This window comes from Arvicanthis niloticus, chromosome 10 (genome assembly GCF_011762505.2).
Source record: "Arvicanthis niloticus isolate mArvNil1 chromosome 10, mArvNil1.pat.X, whole genome shotgun sequence".
In the NCBI taxonomy this organism is placed as follows: Eukaryota; Metazoa; Chordata; class Mammalia; order Rodentia; family Muridae; genus Arvicanthis; species Arvicanthis niloticus.
In genome coordinates, this window is record NC_047667.1 from 19,298,805 (window position 1) to 19,311,479 (window position 12,675).

General features: G+C 38.9%; 1 protein-coding gene across 1 annotated transcript in view; it reads left to right on the forward strand.

The window, feature by feature from the left end:
• Thsd7b (thrombospondin type 1 domain containing 7B) overlaps nt 1–12,675 on the forward strand; it is an 839,715-nt gene that overhangs the window by 796,498 nt on the left and 30,542 nt on the right. The window lies entirely within an intron of this gene.

Below are 12,675 nucleotides of genomic sequence, written 5' to 3' on the forward strand. Positions count from 1 at the left end.
GTAATTTATCACTGAAGGAAGTCAGGACAGGACCTCAAACAGGGCAGAAACCTGGAGGCAGGAACTGGAGCAGAGGCCATGGAGGGATACTTATTACTGGTTTGCTCCTTGTGGCTTACTTAGCCTGCTTTCTTATAAAACCCAGGACTACCAGCCCAGAGATGGCATCGCCCACAATAGGCTAGGCTTTCCTCAATCAATCACTAATTAAGAAATGCCTTACAGGCTTGCAACCATCTAATCTTATAGGGACATTTTCTTAATTGAGATTCCTCCTCTCAGATGAATTAAGATTGTGTCAAAATGGCATAAAAACTCTCCAGCACACATAGTATAACAGCTGTATTATTGGAATGTTCACTATATTAATTTCTACCTCTTTCTTATCCATCAGTAGTAATATTGCAGATCCCAAGCCCCTGGGATAAATGTTTAAATTCTCCAATAGATTAAATCATTTTTCTTCCAATTTTTATAACTCACCCTTTTGCTTTACTCAGTGCTCTTGTAAATTTTATTGTTTTTAAATTCTGTAGATATTTGTGTCTTTGCATTTGTGCATGAGTGCAAGTTCCCAGAGCAGCCAGAAGAGAGCATCAGGTCTGCAGCTGAAGTCAGATTATTGTAAGCCTCTGGACTTGCCTGCTGGAAAGAATCACAGGGTCTCTGAAAGAGCAGTGTGTTTTCTTAACCACTAAGACATCTCTCTAGCCCTAACCCAACATGCTTTAGTATTAAACTAAGTGATATCTTAGTGAAATATCTAGTGTTTTCCTATTGACTTCTAATTGCTCACACATTCATTTATCTATTAAACCAATATAAATGTGATTGATGTAGGCTGTGTCTTAAGTGGGCCACAATGAAAAGAGTGACAGTTTCCCTGATTTCATGCATCCTATAGTCTAGCTGGAGAATGATAGTTAAACAAAGAGACCCTAAACAAGACTGGGCATGCTGATGAAGACTCCATGGAAGATAGTGTCTTTCACATTTTGATGCCTAATACCACCATCATCTCTGTTCAGCCCAGAGGTGACATACCTCAGCCATATGCATTCAGTTTCACCAAGGGTCATATTTGGATGTTCTGCTCTTGAGCAGTAAAGGATAACATGAAAAAGCACTTAAAGGATAGCCTTGCTTGTGATGATGGCCCTTCAAGGAGAGAGCTGTCTCACACTGTCCATTTCTGTTGCCTCCTCTGCCCTGTTGCCTCCCTTTGCATCAGCATGCTATTCCCAGCACTCTCTAGGTCACATAATACTTGGTTCCTCCTTACACAGAGCATCTCAGCATCACCACCCCTACAGCTTCCTAATGGCCATTGTCCATCATCACCACCTGATGGCCACCACCCCTGTGGGGTGGTCTAGTCTCCTGTGTCCCAATGAAGCACACTTCATGGGTTGCAGGAAGAATTTCAGTTGTTATTTGTCCTTCCCCAAGGGATTCTAAACCTAAGTGATCTCAAAGGGGAGAGGAATTTGTAGCCTGGATCTTGAGCCTGAAGGATTCAGCCTGACAGGATATTTTCCTTTCTCTCTATCTAAGTAACAAAGTTTTTAATTCTCCATACCCAAGAATATGTCTAACAGGTAGAGACAGAAAATACATTTCTTGTGGGTTTTTTTTCCTGAAATGTCTAATTGTGTCACTGAAAGAAGTCATTGAGAAATGGCAGCACATCGTGACATTCCAACACTTCACCATTCTGTGTAAAACACCAAAGTAGATGCTTAGTGTTAAAATGTCACTTTACATGTTCAGGCAGTTTTGCTAATGCAGAGGACTAATCACACTGAAACTGTCGATTAGAAACCCCACAAACAACCCTCCCAAACCTGAGTCCCACTGTTGGAGAAGTCTAGATAATTCTAGCTTCAGCCTAAATTCAACTTTCCAAACCCCACAGAATAAACAAAAACAAATTTTCAGAATAAATTTTCTATTTTCTAAACTGAATCCATGCAAGCATAGAATCAGTTAGGTATCCACTCAAGCTACTTTTTCATAAATGGGATTATTTCTTAGGAGTGTTATTTCTTAATCTGTAGACAGCTTTATATTCTAACCTGCTAGGCATAAAACTACAGTTTAAAAACTGTCCATATTCTGACATCTGAAAAACCTGCCAGTAATTAAGATGTGGATGTGTTCAGTCATTCCTCTGGTCATGTGAAAAGGTTTTCAAAAGTTAATGCCTACTATCCTGTTATCTCCTGATGTCTCCTCTTACTGTCAAGGGGAGAAATAAATTACATCGCATTTTCCTCATTGGATACAATGAGTATAAGGCCCCCTTTTACGAACTCTGAATTAACTGCATGGAACAGGTAAAATCTTAGACAAAGTACATGAACTTCAAAACCTGGCACCCCAGTGGAAACATGAGCCATGTGACCAACACAGGAATCAGGAATACTAAGTGATATGGTAAAACTAAAATTGAAAGAAAATTACAAGAATCTGTCAAGAGAGGGAGACACTGAGAAGCTGGTATTGTGCCCAAGTTGAATATCAAAGGTGTGCCTTAAAACTAGTGATACCTAAGTGTGTTATACTGGTACAATGCCTATGAGAGTAACAATATTCATCTCACTCAAAGCTTAGACCCAGTCCTTCTTTAACTTTTTTAACTGATTTGAGATGGTCAGCCTGTGAGTTAAGGGACTATAGCAAATTCATGACTTGGAATTTATTATAAGGGTGTTCTCTATGTTTTATTTAGAAATAGCTGAGTGGAGTTAACAGGCAACACTCCAGATTACCTTACATGGATAGCTGGTTTTCAAAACATCAGAAATCCTTAGAATTGACATGACAAACATTTCAGTATTAATGTTCATTTTCATTAGAGACCTGTCTGCTCCGGACAGCTTCCTATGTTAAACTCTAAGAAGAAATTGAGCATCCTTGGAGTTACTCCAGTTGTGGTGAGACAGCCACTAGGCAAGAATTGCCACTTTCCTTCTACAGACAAATTACTGTCCAGAAAAGGACACACTTGCAGAATAGTCGACTGATTATATCTGCCTAGACAGAGTAATCAGCCCTTAATAATTCTGCAGCACTAAGGTCTGTCAGATGATCCTGGGCCAGAAGGCAGAAGAACAGATGCTCCAACGTTTCGAAGTAGAGCGAGTGTCCAGGTGTTCAGAGGTCTCTATAAATTGGCTAAGTTTTAGAAGCTATGCTTGGTGCTTCCCACAATTATAGTCAACTCAGTCATTCTGGATTTCTGATGGGGTTGAAAACTTATAGCTATTTACTTTGAGAGAAAAGATCTGAGTGTATGGTCATCAGCTGACATTCATCCTAAAGCCAAGGAAAAAGCCAGGTTCAGAACTAAGTGTTTTAATTAGGATAGATGACAGAGGTGCTGGTTAGTCAACAAAAGGATGGACTGGGTATTAGGACTATCTTGTACCTCACTGGTACAAATAGGCATAATTATGCTCTAATTGTATTTTGAGAGAAAAGTTTCCTTTTAACAGGAAGGGTGATGTGTAGGAGGAGCTAAGGTGGGAGGAGTACTGAGAGGAAGAAAAGGAGTAAGAAGAGGAGAAGAAGAAGGAGAGGAGAAGCTAGGTGATGAAAGAGAGATAGAGGGGGGAAACAGGGAAGCAGATGTTTATGTATCTCCACCAGTCAAAGATAGTTGATATATCTAGGTTGGATAGTGGGTTACACCTCTGATTGAACAATACCAAACTTATAAAGCCTATGATTAACATTTCTTAAAAAAAATGTATAAATGCAAAAAGGAAAAGGGGGCATGGGATAGGGGTTTTCTAAGGGGGGGGAATGGGGAAACGGGATGGTATCTGAAGTGTAAATGAAAGATCTAATAAAAAAAAAAAAGAAAAACTAAAAAAAAAAAAAAAAAAACTAGTGATACCATCCCAAAGATGTTCAATATTAAGTCCCACAGTCAGTTTTGACAACCTTTTGTGTTACAAAAGGCTTTAGGTTACAACATACAGACAGAAATATAAAGATGAGTATCATTCCATTTATATAGGCTCAAACCTGGCCTCAATTTGATAGAGAAATAAATGGGTAGATTGCACAGTACACAGGGGACTTACATACGTGGCCTCTGGCTTTCTAAGCACCTCCCCTCAGACTGTGTGGAAAGAATGATGGTTAAAGCTACACCCTACCAACCTCCAACTTCCCCACCATTGCAGCCTTCCTATTGCAACCTTGGGGTTCCTTGTCTTGTCTCCAAACTGTGAAAATTCTGTATTTAAGTCATGCCTTAATCCTCACATGCCCCAGCCTGGAAACAATAAACAGTTAGCACCCAGCAAATACAAGAATGCATGGCACAAGCTTATTCTTGGAGCTGAGGTTACATGCTATCTTTAGGAAATATCTGCAGACCAGCTTGTCTCTGCTAAGCAGTGTGCCAGCATCTGCCTTCTGTATGAGCCAGTCTTTTGTCCTGCTGATTGTGGCCAGGGGACAGAGAGGTAAGATGAGATAAAGTGTACATAGGCACATTAAAGAGGGTGAGGGAGTTACCTGAGAGGCAGCTTTCTGCACCTGCAGTTCTGGGCTGACTGCTGTATCAAATGCAGAAGTTCACACAATTACCTCTGTTTATGAATTCACCAGGCTGTTGGCCCAGTGAGCCACTCTTCACTATCAAACTCACAGAATGTCATTGATCTGAGGGAAATTTTGAAATAAGTTCTGACTTTATCTTCCAAGCTCGTGAGCTGCCTCCTTAGCGCACACCTGGAGCTTGTCATATAGTTTTTAATTGTGTAAAAGATTTCAAGGTCAGAACAGTTTGAATCCAATTTCTTTCAGGTTAGAGAGAGTCTGATTCTCAGCTTCTCTGAGGTAGCTTTTTAGATAGCTCTCCAAGATCAAAGCTGGTAATAGAAGAGCTTAATGTTTGGATTAGTCATGTTCTTTGTCTATTGAGTTTTCATCAGCTCAGTGGAATATAGAGCTCCCGATATTTAGCATAACATGAATTATTCATAATTATCACTTAACCAGTAAGACTCTAAAAATGATAATTTTAGAATATGGGTTCTTTTTTTACTGTTTTATACTTTTTCATTCAGTGTATATGAGTTGATATTATTTTTCTATATTATATAATCCAGCCTGTTGCTTGTATTTCCCAGATGTCAAGTAATTTTTTCCCATCTATTTTAGACTATAATGAAAAAACTAATTTTATATGAGTTCAAAAGCATGAGAAATTTTCTTCTTGTTGTTATTATTATTACCATTATCATTTATTATTGTTATTGTTATTGTTATATTTCAGTATGTCAAGGCAAATCAGTAAGCTTTAACTTTAGTATCTGTATAAAAATTGACTGGTGTGGATTTCTTGAGTAGGCACAACACTAATAGAGCAATTCAAACTCATTTAGTCTATGGAATAGTTGGTTCTTATGATAGAAGGTCAGGAAGCTGCCTGAGAGAATGGAAAAGACTGGGCACAAAGGCCCAGGACCTTGGTTTCACAGCCTGCTTTTCCAAAGGCAAATTTCAGAGCCTTGAAATGCTAACTTGTCTTTTGTGAGGCTCATGCTATTTTATTCTATAAAATCAGGAAATATCAGCATGGTTTTTTTTTTCATTACTCATTGGCCAAGAACACAATTATCAATGCCAGACATGTCTTAGTAACATTTTCATAATGGTTGTATGATGTATTCTCCTAATTTGGAGCTGGGTAATAGATGGTAATAGAGCCAGCAAATAGACAGTGTGTAAGCTGCAGAGGCTGTATTTGAACCTGATTGCTGGTGGCTCCAAAGCCCCTTTTGTTCAGCTAATAGCCCTTTGCATTTGATATTCTGGATATTTGATATTTTTACATTTGATATTCTATATATTTGATATTTTTAACTCCTTGCACATGGTCCTGTTTTGATGCTACACCACTTCATGAAAATTATTATAATATATACATATATTCCAGAATATAATCAGAGGAACTCTTAGCTTGGAAAATGGGCACATGAGTGCTTTAAGAAATAGGAAGAGGGGTGAATATAATCAAAACACATTATATGAAATTCTCAAAGAATTACATTTTTCTTGAAAAATAAAAGTCCCTCTGAATGTACTCTCCTGACTACTATGTAATGTCTCATCTATCTTCTGGGATGATAACTATTAATATTATAAACAATAAATTAAGGGCCCTGATGGTCTCTTCAGAAAAGAATGGACAGAGTAGCTCCAAGATTGAAAAAAAAAAAATCCTTCTCTAAGACCTTTTCACCTTCAATCATTTGAGATCTCTTCCTTTCATTACTTATATAGTTTATATGCATTACAGGGACATACCAGTTTTCATTTGTATTTCACATAGTTGCTGTGATGGTTGAGAATTGAACAGTGTGTAAGCGGTTAAATCACAGTCTACCACCAAAAACCTAGAGCTCTCACCAAGAAGCGGAGCATAACAGTACTTAATCATCCTCCATTCAAAGACCTCTTCTGATACCACAGTCTGTCTTGACCTCTAAATGGTCTTGTTCCTTCCCTCAGTAACTAGCCTCTCTCTTAGACAGATGATCCTGGCTGAGACCAAAGCCATCTGGACTCCAGCAGCCTCTGCAGTCTTTATCCTTTCTGAGTTTGGTTCTCTATGATAAAAGATGTCTGGGAAGTTGAAGCGATTTTCAAATGACCCAAGGAATTTCTCTAGAGTTCAAGCCTGTGGGCTGCAGCTCTGAGTGAAGACTTGTTCCCACATCTCTCATCTCTAACAAAGCCCACCACATGGCCAAGAGCTGGTCTTTAATCACTGCTCAGCATTGAAACTTCTCTGTGTTGTCAGACATTAGCCCTGCTCCCAAATTCCTCTCTAGCAATGTCTATATTTAAAATTAACATAAAAATTGTAGGTGATATTTGTTAAAAGAACAGCTCCAATCATATTGTAGTACATGACCACCTGCTTGAAATGGAGTGTTTCATGTGCAATGAAACCTTGTACTATTGTTGATAATTTACTAGGATGAATACATAAAACAAGATAAATAGTTTTCAAAGAAGAGCACAGACATGTTACTGTAAGTTAGTTTTTGCTTTAGGAAACCGTGAAGTGTATGAATTTGGGTGACAAGTTAATAGGAATTCAGAAGATAAGGCTGAATGCAGTATCGATCTTTCTCAAACAACCTAGTAACTGAATTATAGCACCCAACATTCATGACAAGGGCCAGATGAGACAGCACATGATTTTGGAGTAAAGCAACCCTGTGTTACAGTACTAATTGTGGTTCTTCAAAGATTATGTCGCTTCTCTAAGCTTCAATTAATCACGCCTTAAACAACAATAGTAATAAGTGTTCCTAAAGTGCAGCCCCAAACCGAGGTCCTGTTGATATGATTTGCTGGTGGGCTGATGGAATCCAGACTGGAGAGTTACTGTGAGGGGAATGGAAACAGGGCAAGGAAGAGAATGGAGCTAAGGCAGAACAGACATGTGATCCCTGTATCAAAGCACATGGTAGCCATGACCATCTTCTTCCCTCAATAGTAATGAGTGCTTTCCCAGTGATGAGCTTCTCAAGGACATGCCTTAACTACAAAGAAACATGATAAAAGCTAACAAGGTGAACATGACCCTCTATCTGCTTCTCTCTCGTTTGTCTTATCTGCTAATGTTTACTATTGAGCAATAGTAAATAAACAGGTGCCAAAACCAAGACTACATCTGTAGAGGCAGGGAGTAGAAAGTGGAAGCACTTTATTCAATAATTTACTGTTTAGGTGCCCATCAAGAAAGACCAGTATTACCCTGAATTTTGTGACACAGTCCCCTATTGCAGGTGATAATTAACCAGCTCCTTGGAGATTTCATCTTCCAGATGACCATTCCACACTGATGATTCAGTGTATGCTTAGATGATTCCACTCATATTAAAAATAAATAATGTCTCATTGTGAGGGGAAAAAAGAATCATTAATAAGCACGTTAGAAGGCCAGGTCACTTCATGTTCCATTGGTGCTTTGGTAGTATATCTTCATGGTGGCACACTTGGTGCATAGGCGTCAATCAGTGGATCCATGTTGGTTGCTCAGATGTTTCCTATACTTAACTGTTGGAGGATCGTGGACATCTTTGTTGATGCTCTTTTTGCTAGTCTCATTTTCTATCCGCCATCCCTTTACCTATACAAACACTAACCCCTGTGTTATTCTCTTGAATCATATCAAAACTGTCTGTAGTTATCCAAAACAGCTAACTCTGCAACTTTGCTGTAGACTCCAGAAGAATTCTTAGTTGAAGCATGCAGGAAAGAGCATGATGACCACTGAGATCCAGTTAAACAAGCAGAATGGGCAATTGCTGGATTTTTTTCTCTTTGTATGAGATAACTTTTATTCAAAAGAAATCTTCTTTTATGCTTATATTGAGAAACATAAGTCCAAACAAGAAAAGGCAAGAACAAGCCCAAGGAAATTCCCCCTTCTCACTATGGAAGCTTGGTATACATATGGCAGCACCCTTTACTGTCACCCAGAAAACCGAGCCAGAACATAAGGAATGTGGCAGGTATAGTGGGAGGTATTAGGAAAGAGAAGTGTTCAGCTGACTCCCAGCTTAGTGACCATGTTCCCGCGCACTAATGCCAGCACCAGCAGGTGGTCTCTGTGGCACTGGCCGGGACTCCATAGACGTTGGTATGGCTGCTGCTTTCGCCCATCTCCAGGGCTCTTGGCCTGGTCCCTATGCCAACCCCGTCACCTCCACAGTGCTAGGCTAGCTTCATGCAATAACAGCCATCCTCTTCACAATGGGTGAAGGGTGGTCTTCACAATGAATATTGAAAGGAGGCCAAGGCACAAAAAAAGTGACTGAAAGATCAAAGACTTTATGATTGTGCTACAAATACCAGTCATGGAAAATGGATTTTCATAGTGTAATCAGGAACTTATGTAAGAAACCTGCATGGCTGATGTGTGCTTTATCCTGATGGTGAGCACACAGTCACAGTTATGATCTGTATGGCATTCAGCACTGGATAAACTCAGTTACAGACTTCTACGTTCCAGAAAAAGAATCCCATTTAAACATTTTTTTTTAGTACTTATTAAAAATAATTTCATTTCCATTTAAAAGAGGCTCACTTTTAAATGACATTTTCCCCAACCTGAATTATTTTCAGATAATAAGGCCCTTCTGTATTCTTCATTTTATTTTACAGAACAGGAAATTCATGTTCAGAGGACTTCCATGCAGTCCCATCATTTTCTAGCCATTAATTTGAAAGAATTATTTCCAACTACAGATGACTGGTACCAAGCCCAGTTTCTTCCCACTGTACCTCAGCTGCTTTAAAAAATCTTCCTCCATCCTCACTGTGATTTTCAATTTCTGTAGTTTGACTATATATCCTTCATGTTTTCCCTCTTCCAGCAAGATTCATAATCATAAACCTTGTTGTCAAGACTCCTACTGCTTGTGGTCTCTAATAATCACTCTAAGAGAAGCTGGCTAGGCTCGGGGTTCCATCCAGTCTGAAGTGGATCCATAGAACCCTGAATCACTGTGTCTTGTTAGGGTTTTACTGTTGTGAACAGACACCATGACCAATGCAAGTCTTATAAAGGACATTTAACTGGGGCTGGCTTATAGGTCAGAGGTTCAGTCCATTATCAAGGCTGGAGCATGGCAGCATCCAGGGAGGTCTGATACAAGCAGAACTGAGAGTTCTACAACTTTATCTGAAGGCTGCTAGCAGAATACTGGCTTTCAGGCAGCTAGGATGAGGGTCTTAAAGCCCACAGCCACAGTGGCACACCTACTCCAACAAGGCCACACCTCCAAGTAGTTCCACTCCCTGGGCTGAGCATATACAAGCCATAACACACTGTGACTGGAGGATCAAGCCCATATCATGGCGCCATCTGCATTTCCTCTTGCTCCATTTTCAATCTGAAAGTTCAGAATCAGTGAACCTTTAATTATAGGAATACATGGCTATTCAATATAATAAAAATACTCTTAGGTTTAAAAATAAAGGTGACATAATGGGAGTTGGGAGAGCCTGTAGAATCTCCAAGTCTGTTTACACTTCCCTCCCTTCACTGGAAATGTTTACATTGTACCTTAAATAATCTTGAAGAATGAAGTGCCTTAAATAAAAATTTACTATTTGCTTCTTGTTGGTGATGGACACAGTTGAGGATCTTGCCTTTGTATCTGGATAGCAAAAGAGAGTGTAGGGCCTATGGTTGTGCTTCTGATGACTGCCCTTAGGGTTTCATTGTTTAAAAATTAACATTTGTGTTGTTTACAATACTGTTACTAATTATCTGAAAATTTCATACAATGTCATTCTTGTTCTCTTCATTCCCATAATGCCTCCCTATCAACCCCCATCTCTTGATCCCTAACTCGTCACAAGGCCTCCCAACCCACCTCTACCTCCTCCCCACAATGCCTCCCATCCACTCCTACCTCCTCACCTCTCCAACTTCAAATACTCTTTATTTTATTTTAAAACTCACAAGTGCAATTTGAGCTGCATAGTATGGATATATTACCAGAGCAAGGTTGACCTAACAGGGGACATGCCCTTAAGAAAAATTCTCCCTCCCCTAGAAACCATCCATAGCTCCTCAGTTTGGGAGAGGTGGGCTCAGAAGTACCTTCCCTCCCTTCTAGAATATCAGTTATCTTGATTTGGTGCAGACCACCATTGCTGCTCTGAGTTCATGATAGCAGAGGTCTTATCATGATACATTAGGTAATATGTATTTTGGCCAATAAAATTGACAGGAAATTTAAACTTGTGGGGTTGTTGATTAATGTCATATGAAATCTTGACCCAAATATGTTCATAGGCTATAGATACCATTGTATAAATTATGCCTGACTTATAACTTGATTTTAATGGTTCTGAGAAACATCGAAATGCATATACAGGATCTCTTTGCTCAAGCTGCACAGAAACTCAGCAATCCCATATCATCACCAACACAGATTCCTTTGTCAGATGGGGAAAAGTTCCATTGATATCTCCCATAATCCTCCTCTGTAGCTATCACTCCCAATCTCTTGCATTTTTAACCCAACAGCATAGTTGAGGCATCCTAGCTATGACTCTTATTGTCTTCATGACTAGTGCTTAACTCTAGGCAACTGACTCCAGTGCCTTAGGATTTATTTTTCTTTCTTGTAATGCAGACAGATAATAAATTTTTCCTAGGATTATTTGATTATATGGGTCAGTGCGTATAAGTTGTTTGCAACATTGTCAAGTACATGGTACCACTTCATTAAGTGCTTTCTAGTATTATCATACATTTTAGATAACCTAATGTAATATAGATTTAAAAAATATATATGAAATAAACACATAACCAATTGGGGATTTTCAATGATGCTATCTTTTTGTGAGAACCAAAGGTTTTACACATGCTAGGCAGGTGCTCTACCACTGAGCTATACCCCAGCCCTCTCAATTAGTACCCTTTTCAATTAGTTCTTAATGTGTAGAAAGTACAATGATAGTGAAAGGGCTCAATCACCAAAGAATTTAGATTCTCAGGGCCTACCTGGTTTTCTTCAAGTTTCTTCAAAGAGAGATTTATTTGACCTCAAAATCTGTGATAATATTCTGATTGACAGTGAGTAAATCTGGTCCTATGAAAGTATGCTACCCCGTGCTTTCAAGGGAAGGCTAGGAAAACATGCTTCTCTTTCTCTTTGGATATACACATAGGATCTTTCATGTTTTCTAAAAGACCCAAGAATTTTCTCTAGCTCTTCTCTTCCTCACAATTGTTCTAGCCACAGGTCCCCAGATTTGGTCACCCCTCCCTCTCCATACACAGCATTCTCTTTTCACAGCGTATCTGCTTATAGCTCTTCTGTGTCAAGTTCAGCTTTTCAAGAAAACTGTCCCTGATTCAATCTAGCATGGAGGGATACTTCAGTGCATACTCCCAGAAATTTGATTTTTTTTTCTTTAATATGTGTTAAATATGCTAACATACTGCACTTTGTAGCAAAGAGATATTCACGAATAAGATAAATTGAATTAGATAATAATTGAACTAAACGTGTCTTGTACTCATCAATATTCTTACGAGTAATAAGGGAGCTGTGGAAAGAGAGAAGTCAACAGAGCAGTTTGTGCCACTCCATTCACATTTCCATTGAGTTTATCCTGGAAGTGCTTCTGTGATGGAAAGAGACACTGTGTTTTCCTTAGCCGCTCATAAATCCACCCTTTCATTTCACTGTGACATGGCGTACCTTTGTTTGAATATATACCTTTAAGCGTCATTGCTTCCTCTGCATAAGCCAGCCTTCAATTTTTCCTTCTGCTCAGTGAAGAAATAAATAAGTGGATCCACAATCTGTAGGAAAATTGTCTGTATTGAATTAACTGAGGAAAACTGAAACCCTTGAGAAATGACCTTCCTGTGGCATGTCTTAGAGTAACTTGGGTTATGTGGCATTCATACCTCAGTAATTCACACCCTAACAGACAAAAAAAAAGATATTCTTTTCTCTATTTGTGTCTAATATTTGTACCTCTGTTAGAGGCAGAAGATATATATGGCTATTTTTACCACTATAGCTAATGCATAGCAAGATGTCTTGATTGCAATAAAGATTAATAAATAAATATTTGCTAAGAAGATTGGCATTATAGCACTTATAAAAT